The following is a 12,389-nucleotide window of genomic DNA, read 5'->3' on the forward strand; positions in this document are numbered from 1 at the left end:
TAAAACAGCCAGTAAGTCCAGATACCTGCAAATGGATTTGCACAAGTCATTGTTTCACATAACCACATTAATTTATTAATTCATTGAAAATAAGAATTATGTGCTGGTTTAATGTAAACATCGATATAGTAAATGCATTTTTTTTTTTTTAACTAGATGCGCTGAGAAAATATTTGCAGCCACAACAAGCACCTGCAGAAGCTGTGGTAAACAATCCTTCAGTGTCATCTTCACCAAAGGCTACTGAATGTAAGTGCATGGATGGTACATTTAATACATACAGCCATAATTTCTGACATTGTATTCTATCATAATGCAAATTGATTTGTTTTCCCTGCTTTAACACCAAAATAATTTGAAGTGATGTATTTTGTTTCATGTACAGCTGAAGCAACAGCCAGTCAAGCACCAATCAGCAGTACTTTGAGTGACACAAAGCTCGATCTTCTAGATCCAGGTGACTATTTCAGTTATATCAGCTATTACTGCATCATGTACAGTGCTCAGCATATATGAGTATACCACCTTTGAAAAATGTAAAGATTTTGTTCAATATCTCCCCGTGACCCTTGTGAGGAATAAGCGGTCAAGAAAATGGATGGATGGATGTTCAATATCAGATCTGACCTTCAGCAATCATATTAAATTCATCACTAAAACAGCCTTTTACCAGCTGAAAAACATATCCAGACTGAAGGACTGCATGCTTCAAGCAGACCAAGAGAAGCTTATCCATGCTTTTATCTCCAGCAGACTAGATTACTGTAACGGTCTTCTGACTGGACTCTCTCAAAAGAACATGAGACACTTGCAGCTCATTCAGAACGCTGCAGCTCGAGTTCTGACCAAAACAAAAAGATCAGAACATATTACTCCAGTACTTAAGGATTTACACTGGCTCCCTGTCAGCTGTAGAATCGATTTTAAAGTTCTGCTACTCGTCTATAAATCACTAAATGGTTTGGGTCCTGAATATATCCAAGAAATGCTGATTGAGTACAAACCCAGCAGGGCTCTGAGATCTACAGACTTGGGCCAACTAGTGGAACCCAGAGTTCGAAGCAAACATGGTGAAGCTGCATTTAGCTATTATGCTGCACACAGATGGAATAGGCAACCAACAGAAGTGAAGTCAGCCCCGAGTGTAAATGCTTTCAAATCCAGGTTAAAAACTTTGCTTTTTTCTTATACCTTTTGATTAGGGACTTTTAAACAGCTTTAATTAAGTGTTTTGTTTGTTTTTTTGTTTTTTTTGTTTTTTTGTAAATTTTGTAACCTATTTTTATTTATTTATTTTTTTCCTCTGAATGTTAACTACTGTTTCTTGATGCTTATGTGTTGTCTTTCCTCATGTAAAGCACATTGAGTTGCCTTGTGTATGAAATGTGCTATACAAATAAACTTGCCAATATCTCAATAAACATAAGAACAATTTCCAAAATATTGACAAAATGTTTTCTGTATAATACGCACTTGACTCACAACATGAAAGTAAGGTTGTAATAGGATGCATAGATTACAAAATCTTCAATTTAATCAAATTAACTAATGCAAAAAAAAAAAAAAAAAAAAGCAACCCACAACAAAAACGACTACATCTAGTATTTTCTATGAGCTCCATGACTGTTATGGGGAGCAACATGTCTGCTAGGCCTGGAATTAACAAGCCTTTTTCTCGGGGTCTACTTATTTGTGCAATATGTACTCTAATAAATAAAAAAAAAAAAAAAAAAAAAAAACTCTTAGCAGAGATGCAGTCATTTCTTACCTGGCCAAAATCCAATATGTCAAGCATGGAACTTTTAGTTTTTCTCGAGGAGAAAAAACTTCGAGAAATCTATCCCAACATGTGGGTAGCACTCAGAGTGGCTGCTACCATACCAGTGACTGTAGCATCAGCTGAGAGATGCTTTTCCAAGCTTAAACTAATAAAAAACTATTTAAGGTCTACCATGTCACAAGAACGGCTAACTAGACTGGCACTTATCAATCAATCAAGAAGTATCCAGGCAGCTATCCTTTGACGCACCAATTGATGCCTTTGCTGCAAGGAGGTCCCGGCGTGCACTATTTTAAGTATTTGCCATTATGTTCCTAAGTTCTTTAGTGAAGTTTTTTTGCACACTATTCACATTATCTGTGAATCACCTTATTGCCAAAGTTTTATGATATATCAAAGTTTGTATATTGATACATTTACTATTTTTTGTATCTTACACAATTATTAATGTACATAGTGAAAACATTTTGAGGTTTTAAATACTGTCATTTTGCAAAAATTGCAATAAAAAGTTGCATTTCATTGTACTTCTGTTATTTTTCTTATTTTTATTTGTTTGTGGAATTTGGTATTTATTGTGTGGTGTGCTATTAAATATAATATATCTATATTTTTTTTGTGTGTGTGTTTTTTTTATGGGATTGGGGGGGGGGGGGGGGGGCTACCATGTACATTTTCGCCTAGGGTACCAAATCATCCTGCTCCAATGCATGATGTGATTTTCCTGACTGACAGATGAAGCGGGTTTTTGGAGGGAACTTTATGCTTGAATTCACGCTAACGTAGGCGTTAAAAGATCATTCACTTATGGATGTCGTCAGTGGATGATGATAATATAATAAGCGAAGTGCGCATCTCGAATTCAAGGTGCATTATGGGTAGCGGCGTGGTGCATTGTGGGTAGGCTAAACTACTAAACGGTCATTGAAAATGAATTGGATCCGATGGAATTGGCTCTGAAAGAAACGTTTCAACGGCTGGAAAGTTGCAGTTTTTTTTATTAACATGCATAGCATGTGGTTTACTGACATCGGGGAAGTTGACTTGCAAGCTTAATAGTGTACAGTTAGGCAAAGATTGTCACCACTCTAATCTCCGCCATTCAAATTGATAGGGTAGTTGGTAGCCTCGTTTATTCCCTGGCGCATGTGCAAATTTAATGCGCACTTCGCTTATTGACATAATCATCCACCTATGTAGGAAACAGCGCGATGAGAAGCAAGAGCAAGTGTGGAGCGACACCTACTGGAGACGTGAGTGTAAAAAAAAAAAATTGTGAAGCAGACATTGACAGTCTAAAAATCTTATAAAACTCAATATGGATTTAAAGCTACTATATGGAGGGTTTCCCTAAAAAATATCTTAATAGCCTTTTTATTTGACCATTTATGACTACAACATATTCTAATTAGTAGATCAACATCTTCTCTGTTCACAATGGGTACTCCGACAAGCCTCTGGCCAATATTATTTCGGAAGCGTCCGGTCCGAATCCTTCGAATTTCCCGCCCTCTGTCTGCAGGATGTGACGTCATTTGCGTCATCGTCAGTTGTTTCCTGTAGTCACGAAGACGGAACTAGTACAGATTTTCACTGCCCCAGACACCCGCTGTTACTCCGCGGAAGGCTGCTTAAAAAAAGTGAAAACAATGTCAAGTGCCACGAAAAAAAATCTAAACTTGATAGTGACCGATGCCGGGCAAGAACGTGAGTGAACATCAGTTTGACTTTTCAGCGGTGGACAGAGTTGAGCTCTCACTTGGATTAGAAAAGTGATTCACAGCTGGCTTTCTTTCTACTCGAAAAGGTAAGAAGCGAGTATCTTGACATTTAGAAAAAAAAAGTGTTGTTCTCAAATAGCAGTAACCTCAAGCTAAATCACTTCTCGGTCGTAACTAGGGGTGAAAGTAAGTAGACGGCAACATTTAGCGTGAAAGGGGCGGCAAAGTTGAATGTAATAGAAAAGAATGACTTTATGAAGAACAGACGTTCCATTCCGCGGCGTTTCAATCAGGCTAAATGTCGCCTTATTTTCCTCCGTGACAACAACCTATTGTAGCTACATTATGCTAGCGGAGTGTGAACGGTACTACTGTATGATAATAACATTCACGGCCGTATCATACCAAGCAGTGAATGGGTCTATATTGTGTTTTTCACAATCGTCAATTTCCATAAATGACAGCCCACCTTTCGGCTCATGCACAATGACGCTAGCCTGGGGGCGACATACACTAATAATGACTAGAATCAGGTCGACGTCCGTCGAGCGGGGTGACTACAATATGTAACTGCATATTGACGTTGGAATGAGGTCCAATTAATTAACGTAATTTGCACATCGTTTTGGAGTACAGTACAAAACTGGTCTTCGACCGACTAATGCAATATGATCTGCACTATGGATATAGAGGTGCATCAAGTTTCAGTTTTCGACGTGCGCGTGCACAAACGGGGCTACGTAAATACTGAAATGTAAATACTGAAATGACAAATGACGGGGATCGTAATTGGTAGAATAGATAAGCAAGTAAATGATAAATACCTTTACTTTCACCTTGTCATGAGGTGCACCGTTCCTGGAAATACTGCAATACCAGATCGATGCGTGGAGTGAACGGAGCAAGCCCCTATTCCATCTTCATATTCCAAAAAACAATTTAATATATGGTCCCCGAATAGGGGACGTATCAGATATTAAACTGATAAGAACAGATTCTACACTTGATCTTAGACAAAAGGCCGAGAAGCGATACCAACACAGTGAAAGGGGCGAGGTCTTAATTCCAGAGACTACAACCTTAAGTTACGGTTGCTCATATCGCCTAATTATAATGTCACGTGTCAGAAATGTCAAACAATAATGCGCCCTTTAAGAGACTTCTCGGTTACATTCTTCCTGCACCAATTGACATGCGCATTCTGATCCCAGTGTTCAGTACGCGGAAGGAGCAGCCAGAGTTAGACGACCGTATCAGACTTCCATGTTAACTCGCTTGTTGTGCGTAATTGACGCTGTAAGTATAATAACTAGTTCTTCATAGTTCTCTGTACCATTTGTCAATTCTAAGTCGAGCTAACCCATGTAGAACGCCCGAATTCTGCCTTTATTTACATTTTACCGTGGCCGCCATTATCCACGCTGTCGTTTGTAGTCTCTTATGTGGTCTTTGGCGCGCCCTTGTGGATATTTCGTGTAAACACACTGCACCACAAGCAATAGTGTTCTGCCTTATTTAAGTGTACAAATAAGATTGTAAAATTCTTTTGTGCCATTGATATATTTTGTTATTACTTGAAACAATTGATATTGTTTAGTGCGATGCCTCAATGTACCTCATTGTATGTTTACATTTATTTGTTTGTTCTAGAAAACCACAACTTCACAACTTCATTACAATTTATCACCATCACGACATCAGACTTTAATACCATCAACAATCAACAAATCCATGTTCTGCCATCATTGTGATTTGTGAAGGTGTTCAGTCAGATTGTTCTTGTATGTTTTGTGCACGTGGTTCACCTCGAACCAATAGACGGTAATAAACTGAACTCACTCTCATTGCAAGTGTCAGAAGTCCAGCACCAAAATTAGCTTCCCTATTTTTTTTAAACAAATTTATCAGGGGATAGCGCGAACGCAGTCCCCCACTACCACAAATTATGCAGTCGAGATTCCCACATTTGGGGAATTCGCAGGGGTCAGCACAACCGGAGTGCAATGGCTGAGCCTCACCCTGAGGGAACCACCTTCTTGATCATGGTATCGCCCCCTGCCAGGTAAGTATGAGTTGGATACGACGCCAGCGCGATTGTCATTCACGCGCACACTATGTGAAGTGACGGTTTCCTAACACGTGAAATTGTGAACCACAATACACACGCATCGGAATACAAGGACGTTTCTGAAGAATAAAGTAAGTCCTCATCACTGTCTGCTGGTCGTAACAATTAGCCCAGCTAACAGCAGAAAGTCCCATGTTATATTGTTTAATAATTACTCTCCAATGCATGATGTGATTTTCCTGGCTGGGCGATGAAGCGGGTTTTTGGAGGGAACTTTATACTTCAATTCACGCTAACTGTACAAAAGGCTCCTAGAAATAGTGTATTATTGTTGAGTGTTTATTTACATGAATCAGAACTTTGTTTGTATTGTTGTGCCTCCCCATGGCATGTGACTACGCGATTACGTATGACGATGTGTCGGGCGTGCATGCGCAGTTCAGTTCAGTAGAGAGCAGGTGGCTACAGCGGTGCTGTAGCAGTCGGATTGATCACGTTGTACGTAGTTTCGTTTGACAGAGTTCATGACCACAAAGTAAGTCAGAAATGTTTATTGTTGCATTGTTTATGTGTATTTCCAACTTGTATGCTAGTTTCGATGGCTATATACGGAGTTTAGAAGTGAACCGCGGGACGCTACAGCTCTGTAACAGTCGCCATTACCAACTGGCTATTTTACTGTTCTTGGTGGCCGCTAGAGGTCCCCATAGACCAGTAAAACATTTACGTGCATTCAAGTGAATTCTAAATGACTGTAGTAGGTCATTTTGAGCAGTATAAATATAATACCTATTGCGTGGGCAATGTTTTCTTTGTGTTTGTCCTTTATGGAGTTTCTAAGGCATATAAATACTTATTATGTCATTGTATAATTTGTGTGACATCTAAATATTGTGCATCCCCTTATTATTGTTATTCTGATATTTCAGACTCTGTTTCACCTGTTTCATCTACATCCATTTCACCTGTTGAAATCAACATCGATCAGAATACAGGAGAATGCGTTATGGTGGTTTGTTGATTCTTTACTGGTTATTCAGGAGATGAGGGTACAGGTGGAGACAATGAGGTCGAGACAAGCGGGTTGAAGCAACAGGTGAAATGGATGTAGATGAAACAGGTGAAACAGAGTCTGAAATATCAGAATAACGCATTCTCCTGTATTCTGATCGATACACCATCCTGTGTAGTGTATACACCTTCCATGAGCCAGCATAATAGCCTCCCCAATACTAACGTAGGAGTTAAAAGATCATTCACTTATGGTTGTCGTCAGTGGATGATGATTATTATCATCATCCACCTATGTAGGAAACGATGAGTAGCGAGAGCCAGTGTGGAGCGACACCTACTGGAGACGTGAGTGTAAAAAAAATCAATTTGTGAAGCAGACATTGACAGTTTAAAAATCTTATAAAACTCAATATGGATTTAATATTGGGAAGATGAAACATCTCAGTCAATGTGCATCATTTAAGACTAATTTAAATTGAGAGTAATGAACAGAAAGTGGAGATATTTACAGGAAAATAAATTGAAGGCAGGCAGCTACAACGCGTCGTCATACACAAGCAATTTGATAATTAACATAACATTAAACTGCGCCCATTCACACGGTAAAACATGCAACGTTTCGAATTGGAATAAAACAGACAAATTACCCGACTACATCAAAACAATAAACATAACTTCCCCTCCCCCACCCCCACTGATGTGGAGCTGTCTGTCAGCTGGGCGAAAGCTTGACACCGCGGCGCTTCCTGAAACCACATTTTTGTAATGCGGCACTTTACATTATCAGTAACGCTAACGGCGTTGTAACGATAGGAACAGTAATTAATTTGATTGCTCTGTTAGTGAAAAAGCAACGCAGTTTCTAACGCCGTTATATTTAAACTTCGTTATTCCCAACACTGCTCACAAGCACGCTTAGGGACAATTGGGAGCGCCCAATTAACCTGCCGTGCATGTCTTTGGAATGTGGGAGGAGACCGGAGTACCCGGAGAAGACCCACGCAGGCACGGGGAAGGCCATAGAAGTGGGCTCCGCGTGCACAACGTACATACAGACGCTAAAATGATGGAGATAAGACTGGTGGGTTAAACAAACGATAAATGTTTTTACATCGACCTTGCCAGGGGGTGCACGGTTCCTGGAAGTACTGCAATACCAGGTCCATGCGTGGAGAGGACGGAGCAAGCCCCTCTTCCATCTCCATGTTCCAAAAAACAATTTAATATATGAACCCAGAATAGGGGACGTATCAGCTATTAAACTGATAAGAACAGATACTACACTTGATCTTAGCCAAAAGGCCGAGAAGCGATACCAACACAGTGAAAGGGGCGAGGTCTTAATTCCAGAGACTACAACCTTAAGTTACGGTTGCTCACATCGCCTCATCATAATGGTCACATGCCGACACGCCAAACAACTATACTCAGATAATAATGAAGTTCCGTAAACTGTTTTTTTTTCAACCTGCATCAATCGAATGCTTTCAGATCTTTGTGTGTTGTATGTTTTGTGTCACGTGGTTCACGTGGGACCAATAGAATGCTGCGATAAACTTACCTCTTGATGTTGTACTTGATGCCTGAGGGAATTATTATTATTATTTTTAACTATGAAAAAAATATCAATTTGCAAGAGCAATCGGTTGTTGGTTTAATGCTGTGGCCGACAGTAGAAGAGCTGTTTGATCAACATTTTCTCGAAAAGACAATCACGTGACCTGCCCACTGATCTCTGGATAGCCGATAAGCCAAGAATTTTGAGGTCGCGAGGCCGAAGAAATGTTTCTCGGCATACGATACTATACATGTACAGTATCAAAATTGGAGAACATTTGAAACAGTACTAAGTAAGAAACAGCATGATTTATGGTGTGTTAAATGAATTAAACATAAAACAAGAGGACTTCAGACATTTTACAACTTGCCTTAATTACATGTATAAATTACATGATTAATCAAAGCAGCAGTACATACCTGTCCAATTTTTAATTTATTTTTTAACTTGTTATATATTTTTTTTTTAAACTTGTTAAAATATAGTGAGCACCCGGTACAAATCCCTCACCCCGCCTCCGGTCTCTACGAGCTGTATGTATCTCATCTGTACGAATACCGTGTAGTTTACAGTTGTCTTCTCGCGAGATGGCAGTAACAAGATGGCCGCCCTGTGACTTCAACGGCTTGCATTGGCGTGGATGGGCTATCGGCTATCAAGTCATATATCCAGGTCAGTGGTGTAACTGTCTTGTATATAAGGCTGCAGAATATTTTGTAGTGATTAGAACATAATTCACCCACGGAACGTTGGGACGAAGGGGGAGTTTGTTGGGATGAAAGGATGAAAGGATAAAAGAACAAAATGTTGGTAGGTCTGTGAGCCTCGCGCAGAGTGAGTTGTTGTTGCTGTTAAACGATGAGAAGCTGATATCAATAAACCGCCGGTCTTTGGCTCCGGACTTCAACACTCTGCCTCCGACTCCCGTCACTGCTCGCTACATTGGTGACCCCGACATCCGCCTCGTTGACGTTTCCGAGGCTGAGAATTTGATCGAATTGAGCGACATGGCGAACTCCGCTGGTCTCAAGTTACCGGAGTTTTGGGTCAGTGTCAGAAGTCCAGCACCAAAATTAGCTTCCCTATTTTTTTGAAACAAATTTATCAGGGGATAGCGCGAACGCAGTCCCCCACTACCACAAATTATGCAGTCGAGATTCCCACATTTGGGGAATTCGCAGGGGTCAGCACAACCGGAGTGCAATGGCTGAGCCTCACCCTGGGGGAACCACCTTCTTGATCATGGTATCGCCCCCTGCCAGGTAAGTATGAGTTGGATACGACGCCAGCGCGATTGTCATTCACGCGCACACTATGTGAAGTGACGGTTTCCTAACACGTGAAATTGTGAACCACAATACACACGCATCGGAATACAAGGACGTTTCTGAAGAATAAAGTAAGTCCTCATCACTGTCTGCTGGTCGTAACAATTAGCCCAGCTAACAGCAGAAAGTCCCATGTTATATTGTTTAATAATTACTCTCCAATGCATGATGTGATTTTCCTGGCTGGGCGATGAAGCGGGTTTTTGGAGGGAACTTTATACTTCAATTCACGCTAACTGTACAAAAGGCTCCTAGAAATAGTGTATTATTGTTGAGTGTTTATTTACATGAATCAGAACTTTGTTTGTATTGTTGTGCCTCCCCATGGCATGTGACTACGCGATTACGTATGACGATGTGTCGGGCGTGCATGCGCAGTTCAGTTCAGTAGAGAGCAGGTGGCTACAGCGGTGCTGTAGCAGTCGGATTGATCACGTTGTACGTAGTTTCGTTTGACAGAGTTCATGACCACAAAGTAAGTCAGAAATGTTTATTGTTGCATTGTTTATGTGTATTTCCAACTTGTATGCTAGTTTCGATGGCTATATACGGAGTTTAGAAGTGAACCGCGGGACGCTACAGCTCTGTAACAGTCGCCATTACCAACTGGCTATTTTACTGTTCTTGGTGGCCGCTAGAGGTCCCCATAGACCAGTAAAACATTTACGTGCATTCAAGTGAATTCTAAATGACTGTAGTAGGTCATTTTGAGCAGTATAAATATAATACCTATTGCGTGGGCAATGTTTTCTTTGTGTTTGTCCTTTATGGAGTTTCTAAGGCATATAAATACTTATTATGTCATTGTATAATTTGTGTGACATCTAAATATTGTGCATCCCCTTATTATTGTTATTCTGATATTTCAGACTCTGTTTCACCTGTTTCATCTACATCCATTTCACCTGTTGAAATCAACATCGATCAGAATACAGGAGAATGCGTTATGGTGGTTTGTTGATTCTTTACTGGTTATTCAGGAGATGAGGGTACAGGTGGAGACAATGAGGTCGAGACAAGCGGGTTGAAGCAACAGGTGAAATGGATGTAGATGAAACAGGTGAAACAGAGTCTGAAATATCAGAATAACGCATTCTCCTGTATTCTGATCGATACACCATCCTGTGTAGTGTATACACCTTCCATGAGCCAGCATAATAGCCTCCCCAATACTAACGTAGGAGTTAAAAGATCATTCACTTATGGTTGTCGTCAGTGGATGATGATTATTATCATCATCCACCTATGTAGGAAACGATGAGTAGCGAGAGCCAGTGTGGAGCGACACCTACTGGAGACGTGAGTGTAAAAAAAATCAATTTGTGAAGCAGACATTGACAGTTTAAAAATCTTATAAAACTCAATATGGATTTAATATTGGGAAGATGAAACATCTCAGTCAATGTGCATCATTTAAGACTAATTTAAATTGAGAGTAATGAACAGAAAGTGGAGATATTTACAGGAAAATAAATTGAAGGCAGGCAGCTACAACGCGTCGTCATACACAAGCAATTTGATAATTAACATAACATTAAACTGCGCCCATTCACACGGTAAAACATGCAACGTTTCGAATTGGAATAAAACAGACAAATTACCCGACTACATCAAAACAATAAACATAACTTCCCCTCCCCCACCCCCACTGATGTGGAGCTGTCTGTCAGCTGGGCGAAAGCTTGACACCGCGGCGCTTCCTGAAACCACATTTTTGTAATGCGGCACTTTACATTATCAGTAACGCTAACGGCGTTGTAACGATAGGAACAGTAATTAATTTGATTGCTCTGTTAGTGAAAAAGCAACGCAGTTTCTAACGCCGTTATATTTAAACTTCGTTATTCCCAACACTGCTCACAAGCACGCTTAGGGACAATTGGGAGCGCCCAATTAACCTGCCGTGCATGTCTTTGGAATGTGGGAGGAGACCGGAGTACCCGGAGAAGACCCACGCAGGCACGGGGAAGGCCATAGAAGTGGGCTCCGCGTGCACAACGTACATACAGACGCTAAAATGATGGAGATAAGACTGGTGGGTTAAACAAACGATAAATGTTTTTACATTGACCTTGCCAGGGGGTGCACCGTTCCTGGAAGTACTGCAATACCAGGTCCATGCGTGGAGAGGACGGAGCAAGCCCCTGTTCCATCTCCATGTTCCAAAAAACAATTTAATATATGATCCCCGAATAGGGGACGTATCAGATATTAAACTGATAAGAACAGATACTACACTTGATCTTAGCCAAAAGGCCGAGAAGCGATACCAACACAGTGAAAGGGGCGAGGTCTTAATTCCAGAGACTACAACCTTAAGTTACGGTTGCTCACATCGCCTCATCATAATGGTCACATGCCGACACGCCAAACAACTATACTCAGATAATAATGAAGTTCCGTAAACTGTTTTTTTTTTCAACCTGCATCAATCGAATGCTTTCAGATCTTTGTGTGTTGTATGTTTTGTGTCACGTGGTTCACGTGGGACCAATAGAATGCTGCGATAAACTTACCTCTTGATGTTGTACTTGATGCCTGAGGGAATTATTATTATTATTTTTAACTATGAAAAAAATATCAATTTGCAAGAGCAATCAGTTGTTGGTTTAATGCTGTGGCCGACAGTAGAAGAGCTGTTTGATCAACATTTTCTCGAAAAGACAATCACGTGACCTGCCCACTGATCTCTGGATAGCCGATAAGCCAAGAATTTTGAGGTCGCGAGGCCGAAGAAATGTTTCTCGGCATACGATACTATACATGTACAGTATCAAAATTGGAGAACATTTGAAACAGTACTAAGTAAGAAACAGCATGATTTATGGTGTGTTAAATGAATTAAACATAAAACAAGAGGACTTCAGACATTTTACAACTTGCCTTAATTACATGTATAAATTACATGATTAATCAAAGC

At 40.4% G+C, this 12,389-nt stretch overlaps 1 long non-coding RNA gene and 5 other non-coding genes across 6 annotated transcripts in view; 1 reads left to right on the top strand and 5 right to left on the bottom strand.

The window, feature by feature from the left end:
- LOC144007448 (uncharacterized) overlaps positions 1–12,389 on the top strand; it is a 224,785-nt gene that overhangs the window by 368 nt on the left and 212,028 nt on the right. Inside the window, exons 3-4 of the long non-coding RNA XR_013280175.1 lie at positions 157–249; positions 386–457. This is a non-coding gene — a long non-coding RNA (uncharacterized LOC144007448). The remainder of the gene's footprint in view (positions 1–156; positions 250–385; positions 458–12,389) is intronic.
- LOC144008192 (U2 spliceosomal RNA) lies at positions 4,344–4,534 on the bottom strand. The gene has a single exon (XR_013280715.1). It is a non-coding gene; the product is annotated as a U2 spliceosomal RNA (small nuclear RNA).
- LOC144008231 (U1 spliceosomal RNA) lies at positions 5,407–5,571 on the bottom strand. The gene has a single exon (XR_013280746.1). It is a non-coding gene; the product is annotated as a U1 spliceosomal RNA (small nuclear RNA).
- LOC144008181 (U2 spliceosomal RNA) lies at positions 7,707–7,897 on the bottom strand. The gene has a single exon (XR_013280705.1). It is a non-coding gene; the product is annotated as a U2 spliceosomal RNA (small nuclear RNA).
- On the bottom strand, positions 9,247–9,411 carry LOC144008164 (U1 spliceosomal RNA). Its single transcript, XR_013280689.1, has one exon. It is a non-coding gene; the product is annotated as a U1 spliceosomal RNA (small nuclear RNA).
- On the bottom strand, positions 11,547–11,737 carry LOC144008168 (U2 spliceosomal RNA). Its single transcript, XR_013280693.1, has one exon. It is a non-coding gene; the product is annotated as a U2 spliceosomal RNA (small nuclear RNA).

This window comes from Festucalex cinctus, chromosome 19 (genome assembly GCF_051991245.1).
Source record: "Festucalex cinctus isolate MCC-2025b chromosome 19, RoL_Fcin_1.0, whole genome shotgun sequence".
Classification (NCBI taxonomy): Eukaryota; Metazoa; Chordata; class Actinopteri; order Syngnathiformes; family Syngnathidae; genus Festucalex; species Festucalex cinctus.